This window comes from Pinus tabuliformis, chromosome 5_2 (genome assembly GCF_031772625.1).
Source record: "Pinus tabuliformis cultivar Carrire ecotype Pingquan chromosome 5_2, CPIR1, whole genome shotgun sequence".
In the NCBI taxonomy this organism is placed as follows: Eukaryota; Viridiplantae; Streptophyta; class Pinopsida; order Pinales; family Pinaceae; genus Pinus; species Pinus tabuliformis.
In genome coordinates, this window is record NC_142306.1 from 972,670,534 (window position 1) to 972,686,384 (window position 15,851).

Sequence of the window (15,851 nt, forward strand, 5' to 3'; positions counted from 1 at the left end):
CTTATCTCAAGGATGAGAAGGCTAAGATCAAGAGATTCATTTGTGGGCTTCCAGCAGCATATAGAGACAAGATTGAGTTTGATAAGCCTAGATCATTGGAGGAGTCCATCAAGAAGTTAAAGCATTTTTATGATCAGGCAAAGTGCAAATCTGAGCCTAAGCGTGACTTGAAAGGAAATGACAAAGTTAAATGGAAGTGGCCACCAAAGCAGGGAAGACCTCAGGATGAAATTGAGAAAGAAAATATGGTTCCTTACGAAAAGTTCAATGTAGTTAAGAAGGGACATGGTTCGCATCCTGGAGAGCAAGAGAACTGAGGTGATGGTAGTTGATCGTTGCAGTGTTGGATATTTGGAAAATATCATCACAAGAAGGATTTTCCATTATACCAGGGTGGTAGGCCTCATATTTATAATGCTCACGAGACCCACCCTTTTCAAAGATGCTAAGAAGTTTTTTTCCAGCTTTGATGCTTGCAAGAGGATGGGAAAACTAGTTTCAAGTGATGAAATGCCACTTCAAACCCAAATATCAATTGAACCCTTTGAAAAATGGGCATCATATTTTGTAGGGCATATTTCTCCAATGTCCAGAAAGAATAGCTTTATCCTAGTTTGTATTGATAATGTGACAGAGTGGGTGGAAGCCAAAGCTTTATATTCTTCCACTAAAAATTATATTGTGGATTTTCCCTTTGAAGATATATTTACTCATTTTGGAGTACCTAGGGATATTATCATTGATCAGGGGACACAATTTACTTCTAAACTAGTAAAATCCATCAATGAACAATACCAAATCAAGCACTGAAAGTCTACACCATACCATCCTCAAGCAAATGGTAAAATAGAATTTACCAATAAAGTCTTGGAGCCTATTCTTACTAAAACAATTTGGTTGCATCATGGAGACTGGGCTGATAGGTTACTAGAAGCATTATGGGCCTATAGAATAACATGGAGAAATGTGACTGGGTATACTCACTATGAACTAGTATATGTGAAGCAAGTGATGCTACCCATTGAGTTTCATGTGAAAACATTTCGAACTATTGTTCAACTAGGGATGGATCTAGATGAAGCTCAGAAACAGAGAGTGCTATAGTTGAACGAACTTGATGAGACTAGGAAGGATGTTCTCCAAAATATTATGTTGGTACATGATTAGAGGGCTTGTTGGCATGACAAGTATATCAAAAAGAAAACTTTTCAACCAGGAGACTGGGCATTATTGTATGGCAACAAGTTCAAACATTTCAAAGGGAATGTTTCAACTAGATGACTAGGACCCTATGAAGTGGAGGAAATTTTTTATAATGGCTCAATCAAAATTAATACCATTGATGATAATCAGACTCCATTTGTGGTAAATGGACACAGTTTGAAGATCTACCACCACCCACTTTCCAAACAAGATTTTTTACAAATTGTCCTACAAAACCTAGAGATGGTGTTGATTACTAAGGGAGATCTAACTCCTGTTGTTTCTTCAAATTGAATTTTATATATATAAAAGTGGGCTTAATTTTTGTTTTCCTCCATAGGCCCACATAGAATAAGGAGGAAATTTGTCAAGTGTAGGTTTATTCATTTATCTGAAGTTGATGCATTATTTACAGAAAAGGAAAACTTGGAGTCTACTTTGAGCCTCTTCATATTCCCTAAAGATGAAGACTTCGAGCAAAGACTGACCCAGGCTCATTAAATTTGATGGGTCAGTAGTAGTTAGGGATATACCAACTAGAAAGTTGTTCTTTTTTGGGCTTGGTATAATATTTACGGGAAGGTGATCCATGTGGATATTGGTGGCCACCTGCCAAGTCCACTTGGACTCCCACCATTGTTTGTTTCAGCTTTTCAGTTTCCTTAATTGTAGCACAGTTTACTACTTTTAGCAGTTTTTCGGGTCCTGAACTTCTGGAGCCATTTTGAGGCCCTAAACGACGTTTTGGGGAAAAATGGGAGCAACATGGGTCCATAGACAAATGTTGCTCTTCCAAAAGTTGTAGTTCTTAGATAGATCTTTCTAACGAGATACTGTGTGCGTCAAATGGAGATCGTATGCCAAAGCTACAACCCCGGGAAGTTGATGTACAAATTTACCCAAACGGGGTCCACAATTTGGCGTTTCATATTCTAGGGTTAGGTTTTTGGATGTTTAGGGTTTTCCATTGTTTCTCAACAATAAATATGCCTTCGAGCCTCGTTGTAACAGGGTTCATAGGCATGTAGCTGCCACATCTCTTCTCAGAGATAAGCTACTATCACCCTAGCTGGTTTATTTCCGTTGTTGTTTGTAAGCATATTTCAGTATTTTACATTAATGAAATGAAGTATTCTTTCCGTTGCATCTCTGTGTTTATGGCTATCTCTGTAATTTGTTGCCTTCCTGTTTAAATCCGGATTAGTGGTATCAGAGCGGTCTGTTTTTCTCTGTTTTTCTTTGCATGTCCCCAACAAGGTCGGGATATAAGGAGTTAGGGCTTGAACTGGTCGAACCTTTGTAAGACCAGCCTTGCAAATCCCGACAGCCTCCCACGGCGAATGAAAAGAAAGACGAGGAGGCAGGAGACTCTATCAAAATATTGCTTGAAGAAGCCCTTGAGCGACAAAGGAACGCGATGATGGACAGCTTTACCCAGATCCTTCAGTGGTTGCCAAGGGGTGAAGCATCAGCTTCCAACAGCTACTCTGGAAATGCCACACCATTTAAGGTACAAGTTAATTTTGAAATCCCCATATTCAAGGCTCAGAAAGATATAGATGCCATCGATAAATGGTTAAATCTGCTAGAGGGTTATTTTTCTGTTCATGATTTTTCCAGTCGGGAAAAGATTATTTTCGCTCTTCTCAAAGCAGCTCCCCACGTCAAGGATTGGTGGGAAACCTACTGTGAGCAGAAGGATGAAAGTACAGAATCACTATTTTCAGCCGCACCCACTTGGGATTCATTCCGAGATGCCATCAAGGAGTAGTACTACCCTCTCAAAAGCTATGAGGATTAATACATAAAGTGGACCATGCTGCGGTAGGGAAGGGACCAAGACGTGCCAGAGTTTACCAATATTTTCTATAACCTTCACTCAAAGTTGGGTATCAAGGATTTAGAGTAGCATTTGGTACTCAAATACTGCGGCTGCCTGCACAAGTACATCTAGGAAGAAATAGAAATCCTGAAAATATCCTCACTCGGCACAACATACCAATATGTCGTCAAGGTCGAGCAAAAGTTTAAACAGAAGAAGCGAGACTTTGGATCTGCGAATCCAAAGCAAGGGAAAGGTGCCCCCAAACCACAGAACAAAGGACAAAGCCAAGGTGGGGCAGCCCAAGACAACTTGCCAAAGCTGCAAGCAAAGAACAACGCCGTGAAAGTGAAAAAGGACACAAGAAAGTGGTGCGAGTTCCATAAGAGCTCCACTCACAACACAAGTGAGTGTCCGGCCAAGCAGTCACTAGTGGCCGAGCTAAAGGTTTTAGAATCAAATGCATGTTCTGACTCTGAGTCAGAACCCAATAAGGGGAATGACAAAGGGAAGTAGATTATTGATGTGGAGCCCAACGCCACCGTCGCCACCACGAAGATCCAGAAGGAGGAACCCGAAGATCCAGAGGAGGAGGATCGTCTCTTCCACTCCTAGATGTGGGTAAAGGGCTCCCCACTACAGTTCATTATCGATAGTAGGAGCCAAAAGAACCTCATTTCGGCAGAGGTTGTGAAGCGATTGGGCTTACCAACCACAACACATCCACAACCGTACACCATTGGGTGGCTTCACCAAGGACGAGATCTTCGCATGAGCTAGCAGTGTCGCCTTCCATACAATATCAAGCCCTTCATGGATGATGTATTGTGTGACATTTCTCCCCTTGAAGTTTGCGATGTATTATTAGGACAACCATACTTGTGGAAGCGACATGTTGTGTATGAATCAAGGCCCCGTGTTGTTATTATTACTTTGGGAAATAAGTTGTACAGGATACCGGAGGTAGCACCGCCTACCGCCATCTTTTTTATTACTGCAAAACAATGCAGTAAGCTCATTTCCAAAATTAGGAAGTTTGTTTTCCTGATGATACGCCCTCAAGGAAAGAAGAAGACAGTGGGCAAAACCTCCAGATAGGGCCCCTCCGCACGACAACTACAGATGGACAAGGTCGTCGAGGAGTACGAGGACATCTTCACTTCCCCCGCAGGGGTTCCTCTGCACTGTCAGGTCAAGCACTTCATCGATCTGACCCCAGGTGCACTGCTGCTCAATTGACCAATCTATAGGTGCTTCGTTCTAGAGAATGATGAAATCAAGAGGCAGATTCAGGAGTTGCTGCAGAAAAATCACATCCGTCTGAGTTCATCGCCCTGTGGGAGCCCGATCATGTCGGTACAGAAGAAGGATGAGACTTGGAGACTTTGTATTGAATATGTAGAAATTTTTAATAATATGACACTTATTCACAGAGATTATCCTGATTATACACTATTTCGGTATGCATGCATAATACATAACCTCCTCTACATCAGCAATTTAGCAGCATTAAAAACAATGAAACATCAATCGCATGCGCACATTAACACAATATGTAACCCGGGGAAAGCATATAGCTGAAAACCCCACACTATCTATATATTATAATGATTGAGAACATGTAACAATACATAGTACAATACTCCTCGCAAGTACTCAGTACTATCTCCACCTGTTACACACAAACTAGCTCAGATCTGATGCCTCAAATCTCCTCCACTGTTTGCCTGCCTCCACTACGCAATCCTGCATGAGAATAATGATGAATGGCTGAACCAAACTCATATTTCCTTGGTTGAACCACGCAATCCTCATTGGCATTACTCAATCCCATTGATTGTGCAAGATCTCATGCACAACTATAGTCACAACTGATAGCAATCTCAACCTTTAACACCTGTCTCCACTGAACTGTCCATGCACTGAGTTAATTGATGTATTCTTTAGTTGCTTTATGAGTTAATAATTAGTGAATTAATTAATAATTAATTCACATCACTCATCACTAGTGTATTCTGCAGTTAGACTAAATACAACTAGTTCAACCAAGTCAAACTAAACACAACTCCATCAACTCCTCAATCAACTCCACCAAACTCAACCACATGAGTTCTAACTGAAGTCCACCATGCAATAGCTCAACTGACCCAAAGGAAAGCGTATTTCCTTCTGACAGCTGCATGTGCCACATCTGTAGCTCAAACTGAAGTGCTCCAAGAAGATAAGATAATGTTTATAGTCCAAATATTATTATGAGCTAATAATATTTGACTGTTCTATTTTTAGCCTGGCAGTATAAAAATAGACTCTGCCCATATGTCTAAAAATATAAGTCCATATATTTTTACCAACATGACCAATCATCCATAAACAACATCCTGCAACTCATAGACCATGATCCATATGTCTAAAAATAGACATAGTCTAAAAATAGACTTTGTGCTAAAAATAGCCTGCGGGCTCACTTAGTGAAGGCGACTCCTTTCCACTAAGCTCCATCATCTTGTTGCATTCTCAACACTCCCTCTCAACAAGATATGGATTATCAGCAACCCCTATCCTGCCTCGGTGGTATTCGAATTTGCTCCTAGTGAGTGCCTTCGTCAAGATATCAGCATCTTGATCCTCCGTTGGAATGTATGAAAGTAACATGATTCTCTGTTGCACACAATCTCTGATATGATGGTACCTGATGTCAATGTGCTTAGATCTATCATGAAATACTGGATTAGCCGAGAGTTTAATGCAACTCTGGTTATCACAATAAATCACTGTAGGCTCCAAGTGTGACCCGAACAACCCGACCAGGATCTTCCTCATCCATATAGCCTCGCATGCAGCCAAACTTGCTTCCATATACTCAGCCTCTACTGAACTGAGTGCCACGGATCTCTGCTTCCTGCTGTACCAAGAAACTGTTATCGACCCGATACTGAAGACCCCTCCAGATGTGCTCTTTCTGTCCGTTGGGCTCCCTGCCCAATCTGCACCCGTGAAGCCACATAGCTTCACCTCATCCTCCTGTCTGTACCACAATCCATATCCCGATGTGCCTCTGGGATAACACAATACATGCTTGCTTGCCTTCCAGAAGAGCTTGGTTGGCTTAACCATAGCTTGTGAAAGCTGGTTAACAACATAGCATATATCGGGTCGTGTATTGACCAAATACATAAGCGACCCCACCAACTGTCGATAAACAGTGGCATCCACTACTTCTGCTGAAGTAGCATCCTCCTTCCTCCAACCTCCAAGAAGAGGAGTATCAACAGGCTTGCAGCCATCCATGTTGAACTTCTCTAGTATCTCTTGAGCATACTTACCTTGAGAAACAAATAGTCCACCACTGCGCTGCCAAATTTCCAATCCCAGGAAATAATGAAGGAGGCCCAAGTCCTTCATCTCAAACTCTCTAGGAAGATCATCCTTGCATGAAAGTATCAACAACTCATCACCTGTTAGAATCAAATCATCTACATAAAGTACAATGATAAGAAACCTACCCTCCACCACAATCTGGTATAGGTTAGGATCCGCCTCACTCTTGGAGAATCCAAGTCCGGTGAAACAACTATCTATCCATCTGTACCAAGCATGTGGTGCTTGTTTCAACCCATACATCGCTCTCTTGAGCCTGCACACATGCGACTCGCTGCTGAAGATCTCAAAACCTTTGGGCTGCTCTATGTACACCTCCTCCTCAATGAATTCATTGAGGAACGCAGTCTTCACATCCATCTGATGAATGTGCCACCCCATCTGCATTGAGAGAGCAAGAATCGTCCGTATGGAAGAATACCTTGCGACAGGTGCAAAGGTCTCCTCATAATCGATCCCCTCTATCTGTGAGAAGCCTCGGGCAACAAATCTTGCCTTGTACTTCTCCACACTCCCGTCAGCTGCCTGCTTCACTTTGTAGATCTCGAACCCACCACTGATTTCCCTTCCGGTCTTGGGACAATCTCCCATGCACAGTTTCTGACAATCGAATCATACTCTTCCACCATGGCATCTACCCATACGGGATCCTCCACAGCTTCCTCAAAAGAGGATGGCTCCGTCACGACACATTTGCTCACAAGAGCCATGTATCCAATGTACCGATCAGGTGACTTTCTCTGTCTACGTTGAGTTGTAGGTGGTCCTACAACCTTCTCTGCATCTTGAGCCAGTCACTCAGCTTCTGTAATGCGCTTTTGCCCTCTGATGGTTGGCACTGCATGAGTGGTCTCTTCCACTCCATGAACTTTGTCCTGTGGTTGATCCACGTCCTAAAACTCATCCTTAGGAACTAATAGCTCCTCATCTGCATGCAAGTGTGGCTCCCTCTCAAGCGAACACTTCATGGCTTTCTCCTCCTGAAATTTTATATCCTGTCGCACAACAGTCTTGCGACTGTCTGGCACATACACGCGATAGTTATGGGGCGTATCAGTGTACCCCAAAAATATCCCAACCTCTGCAGTCGGCTCCAACTTCTTCTTGGCATCCTTTGTCACATGCATGTAAATGTTAGAACCAAAAATCCTCAAATGAGAAAGATCAGGCCTCTTACCAGAATAAGCCTCCTCGGGTGTACTCATGCCAAGTATCCTGTGAGGACAACGGTTCTGCACATATACTGCAGTATTGCATGCTTACGCCCACAAGTGAAGGGGTAGGCTCTAATCATGCAACATTGCCTGTGCAGCACCCACGATTGTTCTGTTCTTCCGCTCAGCAACCCCGTTCTGCTGTGGGTTATGGGGAGATATGAGCTCTCTTCGAATCCCTTCTGCGCTGCAGAAATCCTTGAACTCGCCAAAGATGAATTCACCACCATTGTCGCTCCTAAGAGCCTTCACCTTCTTCCCCGATTCCTTCTTGACCAGTGCTTTGTACTCACAGAAATTTGAGTATGTATCGCTCTTCGTCTGCATGAAGAAGATCCAGCACTTTCGAGAGAAATCATCAACAAAGATCACATAGTACCTGTGCTTTGTTGTCGAAGCTACTGAGAAAGGTCCACACATGTCTGTGTGAATTCTCTCAAGGATCGTCGTGGCGCGACTATCCTTCTCGTGAAAGGTGGCTTTCACAAATTTTCCCAAAGTACACCCCTTGCACAGATCTGACTGCGCAAGAGTGCCTTTAGGAAGCCCAGTAGAAATCTGCTACAGTATGTTCAAGGCTCCATGGTGAAGGTGGCCCAATCTCCTATGCCACAGCTCGCCATCATCCCGGCTCACCAATCCTTCTGCCTTGCATGACATTGCTGTGCAGCAATCTACATGCAACTGATAAAGGTTCCTAACTCAAACCCCTATCTTCCGGGTTTCTCGAGTTGTCTTACTACGCAGGAAAGCCTTTCCCTCGCTAAAAACAACATCATATCCCTTGTCTTCTAACATCGCCACAGAGATAAGATTCTTCTTCAATCCTAGAACATGCATCACTTCCTTCAATACGAAGGTTTACTAGACTCCCTCTCAAAGGAAATGGTACCGATACCGGTCGCACTGTATCTACCATCATCACCCATCTCGATGTGCACTCCAAGATCTTTCTCATCCAGATCTAAAAACAAATCTCGATCTCCTGTCATGTGAAAAGACGCACCACTGTCCAAGAACCATACCGATCCCATCACACTTGATACCAAGCATACGATCAGCAAAAAATCAAGCTCAAACTGCGAGGCTAAGGCCTCTCCCGCTGCAGATCCAGCAACTTGCTTATTTTTCTTCTTCTGCGGACAATTTGTGGCATAATGTCCGTGCTGGTGACAGTGAAAGAACTTCACCTTGGACATGTCCTGCTTCTTACCTTTCGCACAAAAATGAGAAGCTTTCTTGTTCTTCCCCTTCTTTGCTTTGGCATCCAAAGCACAATTTTCTTCATCAGTTGCCTTTGATGAAGATCTGTCCCTGGTATTCTGCCTGACCTCCTCTTGCACAAGATCTGACCAAAGTCTCTCCCATCCTAGTAGTTTCTCTCGACCATTGACAGAGTCCTGATAGGAATGCCAACTCTTTGGAAGACCAAGAAGAGCCAAACTCACCAAGTCCTCATCATCGACAGTCACCCCCACACTTCCCAGCTCATCCTAGCATTGGGTGAACTTCGTGAGATACTTGGGCATACTGTCACCTTTATCACACTTAATGTTTCTGAGTTTATCCTTGAGCGCCAACTTCCTCTGGTCACTCTTGCTTTGGAATAAATTTGTCAACCCTTTCCACATCAAGTATGGAGAAGCCTTTCCATGTAGGTTGGACACAATGTGATCCTTCACGCCCTCCAACAGAATCCTTCGACACTTTACTGTCTTCTTTTGCCAAGCATCAACGTGAGCAACATCAGTGGGCTTTGGGACATCATTATCTGTGAACTCCTTCAACTCATTGTCATCTAACACCACCTCCATCCTGTCTTTTCATGCAATATAATTCGAGCTTCCCTCAAGGGCATACTCCAATCACAATCCATTGAAAGACATTTCAACTTTGACACCAAGGAAACACTGCTGCAAATTCGAATTCCACCAGCTTAAAACTCAACCGCTTCTGATCTAAAATTCATGAGAACAAAGTATTTCTTGTATAGAGATTGACTGTATGGGCATTCACCAGATATCTCACCTTCCAAAAGAAGGATGAATCCAGAGGCTACCTAGCCCGATTACAAACTCTGCTTGAAGAAATAAAATGTAAACACTTTATGAATAATAGATTTGATGATCAACTCTGCTCTGATACCATGTAGAAATTTTGAATAATATGACACTTATTCATAGAGATTATCCTAATTATACACTATTGTGGAATGCATGCATAATACATAACCTCCTCTACGTTGATCATCAATTTAGTAGCATTAAAAATAATGAAACATCAATCGCATGCACACATTAACACAGTATGTAACCCGGGGAAAGCATATAGCTGAAAACCCCACACTATCTATATATTATAATTATTGAGAACATGTAACAATACATAGTACAATACTCCTCACAAGTACTCAGTACTATCTCCACCTGTTACACACGAACTAGCTCAGATCTGATGCCTCAAATCTCCTCCGCTGTTTGCCTGCCTCCACTGCGCAATCCTGCATGAGAATAATGATGAATGGCTGAACCATGCAATCCTCATTGGAATTACTAAATGCCATTGATTGTGCAAGATCTCATGCACAACTATAGTCACAACTGATAGCAATCTCAACCTCTAACACCTGTCTCCACTGAACTGTCCATGCACTGAGTTAACTGATGTATTCTTTAGTTGCTTTATGAGTTAATAATTATTGAATTAATTAATAATTAATTCACATCACTCATCACTAGTGTATTCTGTAGTTAGACTAAATACAAATAGTTCAACCAAGTCAAACTGAACACAACTCCATCAACTCCACCAAGCTCAACCACATGAGTTCTAACTGAAGTCCACCATGCAATAGCTCAACTGACCCAAAGGAAAGCGTATTTCCTTCTGACAGCTGCATGTGCCACATCTGTAGCTCAAACTAAAGTGCTCCAAGAGGATAAGATAATGTTTATAGTCCAAATATTATTAGGAGCTAATAATATTCGACTGTTCTATTTTTAGCCTGGCAGTCTAAAAATAGACTCCACCCATATGTCTAAAAGTAGAAGTCCATATATTTTTACCAACATGACCAATCATCCATAAACATCATCCTACAACTCATAGACCATGATCCATATGTCTAAAAATAGACATAGTCTAAAAATATACTTTGCGCCAAAAATAGCCTGCGGGGTCACTTAGTGAAGGCGACTCCTTTCCACTAAGCTCCATCATCTTGTTGCATTCTCAACAGACTATCGGGCGCTGAACAAGATCACTGTCCATAATAGGTACCCGATCCTATGGATTGATGACCTCTTGGACCAACTGAAGAGGGAAAAATATTTTAGCAAGATTGATTTGAATTCAGGATATCACCAAGTACCAATCAAATGCTCCGATGTGTGGAAGACTGCCTTCATAGCAAAGGAGGGCCTTTTCGAATGGTTGGTTATGCCTTTCGGATTGACAAATTCTCCTGAAACCTTCATGAGGCTAATGAATGAAATCTTGCAGCCATTCACCAATTCATTTGTAGTGGTATACTTGGATGACATCCTGATCTTCAGCCAGAGTTGGGAGGAGCACCTCCACCACATCCGACAGGTTCTCCAAACACTATGGCAACACAAGTTATGTGCCAATTTGGAGAAATGCACTTTTGGCATGACCCAGGTCCAGTCTCTGGGATACATTATTGATTAACAGGGGGTGCATGTGGATCCAGCCAAGATCCAAGTCATTCGAGATTGGCCATTTCCTACCACTCTGACAGAGATCCGCAGCTTTCTAGGTCCTACCAGCTTCTACCGCAGGTTCGTGTTGGGATTTTCTCATATCACTTGGCCCTTGAGTCAAGTCACCAAGGGAGGAGCGAAAGCAAAATTCTTTTGGTCTGAATCTCAATAGAAAGCATTCACAGAGTTGAAATATCACCTCTGCATGACACCAGTTCTCGCATTACCAGACTTGCAACAACCATTTGAGGTTGAGAGAGATGCCTCTGACTATGCTATTGGGGTAGTCCTTACTCAACACGGGCATCCAGTGGCATATCACAGTGAGAAACTTTCAAACACAGTCCGGAAGTATCCCACTTATGACAAAGAGATGTATTCCATTGTGTAGGCCTACCGACAATGGAAGCATTACATTTTGGGGAAGGAAATGGTCATCCACACAGACCACTGACCCCGGCAGTTCATACAGACCTAAGGGAAATTACAGAATGATTGCCATCCGAAGTGGTCCACATACTTGCAACTGTTCCATTTGAATATCATGTATAAGAAGGGTAGCACCAATAATGTTTTAGATTGCCTCAGTCGACCACCGATCATGGCGTTAACCACTATGCTCAACTCTTGTAAGCACGGGACTTCTGATTGGCCACTTCTCTACAAAAGTGACCTAGAATTTGGCCACACATACCAGACACTCTTGGAGGGTCAGCATGTTCCATATTTTCACCTCTAGGATGCCCTGTTATGCCACCTGGGTCACCTTTGTGTTCCTTCAAGCGAGCATGCCAAGATGATTTGGGAAGCACACTACAATCAGGCTACTAGACATTTTGGGGTTGAGAAAATGGTGGCAGTACTACAAAAGTATTTCTATTGGCCAAATCTTCGATAGGATGTTGGGAAGTACATCAGATCATGCACTGCCTGCGCCATTGCCAAACCGACCATCAAGAAGCAAGGCCTCTATACCCCGCTGCCTACCCCTAGTCGACCTTGGGAATCCATCTCCATGGATTACATGTCAGGCCTTCCTTCCAATAAGCATGGAAATGACTGTGTTTTTGTGGTCGTCGACAGGTTCTCGAAGATGGCCATTATGGCTGACTGCAAGAAGAATATCAAAGCAGAATCCACTGCTAAACTCTTCTTTGAATGAGTGTGGGTACACTTTTGGATCCCACGGTCTATCATATCAGATCGGGACAACAAGTTCCTCAGTACATTTTGGTCCAGTCTCTAGTCGATGCTCGACACCAAACTCATTAAGTCTACATCCTTCCATCCTCAAACTAATGGCCAAACAGAGGTTGTCAACAGGATGATCGTACACAGTTTTCGCATGTACAACTCAAAGCATCCACACAGATGGGATGAGAGCCTCCCCTATGTTCAGCACAACTACAATCGGGCTCTCCACAACTCGACTAGCCATAGCCCTTTTCAGGTGGGCTTGGGATTCCAGCCACTATGTCCCATTGATGTGGGCAAGCCATTTGCAGCTACTCACATAGATTCAGCTTAGGTCTAGTCCCAAACAGATAAGGCAAACAGCTTCATTGATCACACCCAATATATTTGCCAATAGGTCCATGACATTCTGGAGAAATCAAATGCCAAGTACAAGCAGTGACATGAACAACATTGGGTGCCACACAAGTTTCAGGTGGGTGACAAAGTCTGGTTGCATTTGAAAAAGGAACGCCTTACTGGAGCCTATCAGAATCTCAGACCGCTCCGATATGGTCCTTACACCATTACCAAGGCTGTGGGAGATAATGCATTTGAGCTCAGCATTCCCCCATTCCTTGGCCTACACCTAGTGTTCAATGTGTACTGCCTTCGGCCATACTTTCCACCATTACTACACACATCCAACATTGCATAACAGCTCACACCCACATATTTAAATCCAGATTGCATGGAACAAGCTGCAACTGATCGGATCATGGAAACATAGATCAAGCACACTCTCCAACAGAATATCCAACTATATCGAGTTGTTAAAGCAGGCCAATTGCTTCACCAGGGCAAGTGGCTCACCAGGGACCAAGTTCAGCGGAAGTTTCCTCATCTCATGGAGGAACTCAATGCAATGGGGACCATTGCTTCCTAAGGGGGGAGGAATGATCCTAGTGGATATTGGTGGCCACCTACCAAGTCCACTTGGACCCCCACCATTTTTTGTTTCAGCTTTTCAGTTTCCTTAATTGTACACAATTTAGTATTTTTAGCAGCTTTCGGGTCCTGAACTTTTGGAGCCGTTTTGAGGCCCTAAACGACATTTTTTGGGAAAACTGGGAGCAACATGGGTCCATGGACTCATGTTTCTCTTCCCAAAGTTGTAGTTCTCGGATAGATATTTCTAACGAGATATTGTGCACGTCAAACATAGATCGTATGCCAAAGTTACGACACCAGGAAGTTGATGTAGCAATTTACCCAAATGGGGCCCATAGTTTGGCGTTTCATCTTCTATGGTTAGGTTTTTGGATGTTTAGGGTTTTCCATTGTTTTCTAAACAATAAATAGGCCTTCAAGCCTCGTTGTAACATGGTTCAGAGGCATGTAGCCGCCACATCTCTTCTCATAGATAAACTACCATCGCCCTAGCTGGTTTATTTCCATTGCTATTTGTAAGCATATTTCAGTATTTTACATTAATGAAATGAAGTATTATTTTCGCTACATCTCTGTGTTTATGGCTATCTCTGTAATTTGTTGCGTTCTTGTTTAAATCCGGATCAGTAGGAAACCTGTGGAGTCATATTTGGCACATTTCAGACTCTCTAAAATTGAAATGCCACCAGGCAACAACTATTCCAGGCCTAGCCCAAAATCCATGGAATAATAGTTCTAGCATTTGGTTTGAACAACAATTTTAAAGACGGTCATATTTCAGTTTAATTGATTCTTCTAGACCAGTTCCAAGCTAATTTGAGCATAATTTTAATAAATTGTGCTCCGTAGTTGTTGTTCCAACACAATTTCAATGGTTCAATATTTTTTTTGTTGCTAGTCTTCACATAAAACACATGGACAATTTCAGTATTTTAGTACTTAATTCAGTACTTAAACATTTCCTAAAAGTTTTGGTACTGAACCGATTCGGTACTTTAGATCATGATCAAGATAATATTAAATTTAAAGTGTATTAGTATATTGAACACCAGTTTGACAACATCAAGTTCAGTGGTGGCACCAAATTCAGAGGCATTAGTTTGGAAACATCAAAATTTTATAATTAAAAGTAGAAGTCTATCTACATCAAATTCAACATTTGAAAAAGTATTAATATTAATTTTTTATAATGCTAAGGGTGTCATATCACTCATTTTTTTTGAATCTCTATCCATCATTACATAGTCAAATAAAGGTATGGATAAACTTTCATTTATTTGGATTAATACAAAGAATGTGAGTAATGGAGTCTGATTGGTGGTATGTCCTCCATTCATTTGAATTATATGTTATCATGACTTAATACGTTCTTCCCTCATGCCATTGAAATATGCCATCATAAGTGATCTAAATTGTCTTACCTAATGGTAAAGTATGATTATTAGCCTTCTGTCATGATATATGCTTCGATACTTTCGCCATCATTATAGATCGACCCAATTCTTGTCATAATTAAAAAAAAAAACACAGTTTCCCTTCCTAATTGACCCCAGTGTCTATTTGAAATATAAAAAATTTGGAATGAGAAGTTTTTTGCTCCTGATTTCATAGCCTCTCCCAATTCTATAGCTCTATGTGGATCAGCTAGCGACCTCCTGATTCCTTTATTGGACTTGAAATGATTTCCATTGTTAGCATGGTGGCTGACAGACACAAACCCACATTCTCTCAGTTCCGCACTACCCCTGAATGTGCTACATGTAAACCTAGGTTTGAAGAAAAGTAGTGGATGAATTTTCTCCATAATTTTCGAGGGCACAATGATAAGGTAGCCATGAAATTTGCTCAAAGTTTAAATGGGAAGTCAAAAAAGTTGGAGATCTTGAGATAGTGGTAACAAAAGAACTAATGAGTGAAGTGACAGGGTTACCTATAACTCGTAAGAAGTATTTCAAAGGGGGCCAACTAGACTAGGAAGAGTGTTTGAAGTTCCTAAATTCAGCGTATAAATTGATCAACTATTCCAAGGGCGTCCTCAAGAGCTTCATTGCAGAGGAATGGTGGTCGCTTTTGAACACGTTGGAGATTTTTATAACTTTTGAAGGAAGGTATGCAGCTAGATTTATTTACCATATAATGCTTCTTCTCCACTTTACATATGGTCGTGATGCCATTTTTTTTCTTCCTCTGTCGAAGTCTACATAAAGTGGCTAGAAGTGTCCAACCAACTTCTAAAAGGGTTGAAACTAGTTTATGTCATTACAGTCTTGTTAAAATGATTATTTTTCATGAGCTGGAGTAGAAAAAGGAAAATTGGGAACCATTTATGGTTAAGAATTTTCATGGAGAGGAGGACCAAATAAAATACAAGAAGAGACTAATCAGTCT